The 5,494-nt window shown below is 44.4% G+C and overlaps 1 non-coding gene across 1 annotated transcript; it reads right to left on the bottom strand.

The window, feature by feature from the left end:
* Positions 1-285: 285 nt before the first annotated feature.
* TRNAM-CAU (transfer RNA methionine (anticodon CAU)) lies at positions 286-375 on the bottom strand. Its single transcript is given in 2 exon segments — positions 286-321; positions 338-375. It is a non-coding gene; the product is annotated as a tRNA-Met (tRNA).
* Between the last annotated feature and the right edge of the window lie 5,119 nt (positions 376-5,494).

Here is a 5,494-nt window from a genome sequence, read left to right as displayed (position 1 = left end):
GAGAGGCACTCGTAACAGCACAAAAAAATGAAAAATGGAAAAAGAAGACCATGGTTCAACGAAGGTGTTCTTACAGCAACAGAGCCATCAGAGAGCAGGATGAGGTTGTCAGTTTGAACACCAAGGCAGAGAGAGAGGCACTCGTAACAGCACAAAAAAATGAAAAATGGAAAAAGAAGACCATGGTTCAGACATGCTCGGTTTCACCTGACGAATCAGATGCACCATGTGGCGACCCAAGTTGCCATTGAGCGTTTCATCACTACGATGGTCTTTTATATGATGTGGGGTGAGAGAGGCTCGAACTCTCGACCTCAGGATCACTCGCATTGTTAGCTATGAGACCTACGCGCTAGCCAACTGCGCCACCACCCCACTTGATGAGTTGGAACCGAAACAAATGCCCTTGCTAGCGACAGCACCGTACAAATCACGGAGTAAATTCAAGGGATGTTAATATCTTGCCAATTCCCATTCATCTTCAGTTAAATGAAGTGATGAGATTTTAACTCAACTTAATCAGAGATCCTCGTTACAAAAGCAAACACACAACGACTTACATATACAGCTAGCTAGCTGCCGCTTCGGCCACTCAGCTGAGGCAGCCGCCGACGGTCTGGCGGCTAAGACCACAGCGGCGGCGCTGGTCGTAGCCATTGCTGCAGATAGACATGTGCTCTCTCTCTCTCTCTCTCTCTCTCTCTCTCTCTCTCTCTCTCTCTCTCTCTCTCTCTCTCTCTCTCTTGTGGGCGATTCAGCAGGTGACAGTAGGATAGGGGTGCCAATTACTTGAGGGTGCCATGGGTTTCTGATTATATTGCATCGTCTGGGGAAATTCTGTGGAATGGAGAAATCACAGATTCTTCCTGCTGACGGTTAAACGCGTGCAGCCACAACCAACTAGACCCCTGTGGAATGGGGTCGACGTCAGGCATAATTACTGCAAGAAACGAGCCCAGGAAATGATTTTTAGCTGATGGAGAGCACGGCAAGGTAGTGGCCGATCATTATTCGCAACAAAAAAAAAAAAGAGGTAGTGGCCGATCACCTCAGGAGGCTTGATCTAAATCTGGTTCAAGATGCTATCTGGCTGCCTGCACGATGACCATGCTACGCTGGCTTCAGGTGCCTTCTTCTCTGTACATACATGTCCAGAAAACAAACGATGAGCTTCAGATGTTAATCCGAAACATGTTTTTTTTATTCTCTTCCCTCTCTTGGCACGTTATTAGGAAACAGATACGTCTCCCAGTAATCGAGCAATAAATTCATCATAGTGGACTCTTACAGATGAACTCAAAAGAGAAACCAAAAAGTGCAGGCGCAGCAGTGGAGGGGATTACTTCTTGAGCAGAACCAAAAAATAAAAAAGGATGAGACCAGGTTCAGAGTTGCTCAAGAGTAAATCTGATGATTCAGATGTACATGTGGCGACCCAAGTTGCCACTAAGCGTTTCATCACAACGTTGGTCTATTTTGTTTTGGGTAGGGTGAGGGAGTCTCGAACTCTCGACCTCGACCTTGAGACTTACGCGCTATCCAACTGCGCCACCACCCCACTTGTTTTTTTTTTTTTTTGAGCATCACCACCCCACTTGTTGGATTACAACCGAAACAAACGTAGAGTACTCGTTAGAAAGAAACAGGACGATGCAAAACATAGACGGGCGATGTCTCACCGGAGTAAGCAGTGGCGCGCCCTTGGCTTTGGCCACCAACGGAGCCAGAGCCGAAGACGACTTGTTGCTGCATCTGCACCTCAGCCCCTCGGCCCTGACCATTCTCAGCTGAGGCAGCCCTGCAGCGTCCGGGTTTTAGTTAGCAACCGAACATGACAGGCATTTCTTTTCCATGGATGACAAGCTTGCTTACCTACTAGAGCCGGCGACGGTCCGGCGGCGAAGACGACGACGGTGTCCATGATCATTGCCATTGCTAAATTCTGAAAAATACAGTACGTCCTTTGGGGAAGATGCAGCACCGCAGCAGGTGACAGTAGGAGAGCCAATTACTTGTGGGTGATCGATCAGGTAGAGGCCAGAGGCACTCCAGCATATTCTGAAGCCTTGTGTTCAACCACAACCAACTTGGCTCATATATTCAAACACTCAATGTTGCTTTACATCTGGACTGACCGGCACTCCCCATATCCAGCCAAAATCTAGGGCAGATAAGGGGAGGCCTGGAAGCGCTCGGGCACGCCTGTCACGCCAGACTAACCGGGAGGCCCGCGCCAATTTCGTACATTGTCACCCCCCACCCACCCACCCACAATCGACGCACCCTTTCGGATTCCGGCGAACATGTCAAAAATCATTAAAGATTTTAAGAAGTAAGGCCATCAATGCTTGTTTTGTAAGTGATATGGACCATCACACAAAGAAGATTCACAGTGACAGTCCACAACCTTCAGAAATGGTATGTTGATGATCAAAGCTTACCGCTATGAGAGGACTCGGTTATTTAAGCTAATCGCGTCACTTCTCGCGCGGTAAGGTAGGACTAAACCCCCAATCAATCATGCCCGCCACGTAGGCTCGTACGCACCCAAATCGTTCGAAAATATTACTAGTTTAGTCCCACCTCGCCACGCGAGGTAGGCGCGGACGTCTTAAATAGGCATGTCGACGGACGGCAGTAAGCTTCTCTCTTGTTGCATTAGGTCCATCAATTTTCGTGGTGTGAACGAGGTAGTTTGACACTAGATTGCATTTTGTTAATTGATGATTGTTCATCGAGAGTTAAGTTCATCTTTCATATACGCTGATAGCCATACTACAATGAAATAATTTTTTAAAATTGATCAATGACCGCAAGAGCTGAAGTCGTTGATTCATTCTTGGATTTATTTTGGCCTACACTAGCTTTGCATCGTTGAATTTGCGTTGTATGATCGTCGTGCATGTATTTGCATGAATTTAGGTACCAAGACTAGAGGATTATGATTATGAAGAAGTCAAATGAGAACCTGCCCTGTACCGTCCGCGGACGCATAGGGACGTGTTCGCGGGCATATAGGGGATGGGATTAGATCATTGGCGACACCAATTGCTAGTACTCCCTTCGTTTCAGTTTACAAGTCCTGCACGTATACTTAGGTTATCAATTTTATCACCCTAACGGTTTGAAAATAAAACATCTGAATTTTATATTGATATATTTTTTGTAATATATGACTTGTATTAGGTTGGTCAAATTGACAATCTAGGGATACGCGCACGCCCTGTAAACTGAGAGAGACGAAGTAGTGTGTTTACCATACTCGCACGTGACTGCCTACCAACACAAACCGACGTCAACTTGCACGCCTGTTTGGACTTTGACTTGACCTGCTCGATCAGGACATGCATGTTTTTTTTTCCAGTCCGCTTCGCCCTCCAACGAAAAAAAATACTAACAGCAATTCCGTATACCTTCTATGATTCCTTTCTCAAAAGAGAAGAAAATAAAAAGCAACGAGCCAAGCCACACAAAATTCGAACTTGGCCCCTATGAACTATCTACAACCATGCATTCATCTTTTTTTTTAAAGGGGGACTGGATTCAAACCCAAACATTTGTCACTACAGATCTTCCACGGCCATCCGTTCCGCAAACTGTTTCTCAATCCCACATATGCTATCCAAATTCTGCAACGAGACCCGACCATCAACATCAACAACAACAGCAACGAAGAAGAACGAACTACACAAATGGTATCAATCCATCGTCGCCAACTTTCTTCTTGCATCAGATGGAATGATGGCTCGAGCACCATGAATCGGAGGCCGAGGCCGTCATGTCGACGGCGGCGGCGAGCATTTCCTCGAGGTACTCCGTGCCAAGGTCCTCCAGCTCCATCACCACGCCCTCTGGCCACGGGCCTTGCAGCACGGCCACGACACCGTGACCTTTCGATGTCGTGTATTCAGTTATTTAAGTTGGTCGCGTCACTCCTCGCGCGGTGAGGCGGCCGTAGTCGGTTAAAGAAATAGCCAACGTGATTTCTTCCTCTTTTATCTGAAAGAAACTTTAATATCCTTTTGATTTGTTGGACCGTGTCTTTATATTTTAGTAGCACTAATGTCGTGTAGGCCTTGAAGATCAGATTATACATCTCCTGGTCTCTCTCATCCACATATTTCCTTTGTTTTTATTTACTTCGTGTATTAGCTTTGATCAAAGTCAAACTTTATAAACTTTGACCAGGTTTATAGATAAAAATGTTAACACATACAATGACAAATCAATACCATTATATTCATTATTGATTGTACTTTCATATTATATAGATTTGTTGTGATAAATATTTATATTCTTTTCTATAAACTTGGTCAAACTTTAGAAAGTTTGACTTCAGTCAACTCTAATTTGCGGAGTAAATAAAAATGAAGGGAGTACAAGATTAGATGGCCTCCAATTGTTTTCTGGTTTGACCCACTTGCATGCATGCATGCAACCTTCCTGATTGCCCGATGCATGCAAAGATAGAAGAACATGTTGGTCCTTTTGCCCTACTAGACTCAAACACGCCCATATTTTGTACATCAACAACTTGATCCTGAGAATTGTTGGTATGAATAGAACTAGAGCTGATCATATCACATCTTTAATATACATCATCTTTTGAAATTGCCTCTTTTTTAGAGTTGTAAAATGCATTTTTTAAAGATGTACTTCCTCCGTCCCAAAATATAAAAACGTTTTTGACACTAGCATAATGTCAAAAGTTCTTATATTTTCGAACGAAGGGAGTAAACTTTTACATCTTTAAATTTGCATCATCTGATGAAGATGCTCTTAGTACTGTGTTTACCTTGTACACATATACTCGCACGTGGCTGCCTACCAACACACAACAAGATCAACTTGCAGGCATGTTTGGACTTTGGACTTGACCCGCCAACAAAAAAAGAAAACAAAAAAAACCCGTGTACCTTTTCTGTTTCTTCTTGAAAAGAAAAGAAAAAACAGCGACCCAAGCCACACAATTCGAACTTGGCAGTTCATTTTGAGTGGACTCAACCCCAAACATTTGTCACTTCAGATCTTTCACGGCTATCTATATTCAGACCCAAACATGCCGCCGGTCTCGCAAACCGTTTCTCAATCCCACCCAAGCTATCTAAATTCTGAAACGAGACCCGACCAGCAGCAGCAACAGGGAAGGGAAGAAAGAACTACACAAATGGTGATCAATCCATCCTCGCCAACTCTCTGCTTGTATCAGATGGAATGATGGCTGGAACACCATGAACCGGAGTTGGTTGGGAAGAGAACGAAGCAGGGGATGGTAGAATTGGGATTATGTAAAAAAAATGATCTGCTTCCTGGTTTCCCGGCTGTTTCCGGATGCCTTTGACTACTTGCTTGCCTTGCTTTGCAGGGGCCCCACAAAAGGAATATTACACTACAGCAATCGTGAAAGAAGATAGCAGTAGTCAATGCTTTTTATTTCATAAACGAAAAACTTTTGGACGTCGCCTAAATACGTGAAAGTTCCGAAATTCTTTTT

The sequence above is a fragment of the Triticum aestivum genome, chromosome 1B (assembly GCF_018294505.1).
Source record: "Triticum aestivum cultivar Chinese Spring chromosome 1B, IWGSC CS RefSeq v2.1, whole genome shotgun sequence".
Taxonomy (NCBI): domain Eukaryota; kingdom Viridiplantae; phylum Streptophyta; class Magnoliopsida; order Poales; family Poaceae; genus Triticum; species Triticum aestivum.
The sequence above is the reverse complement of the archived record's forward strand: the minus strand, read 5'-3'. Positions and strand labels throughout refer to the sequence as shown.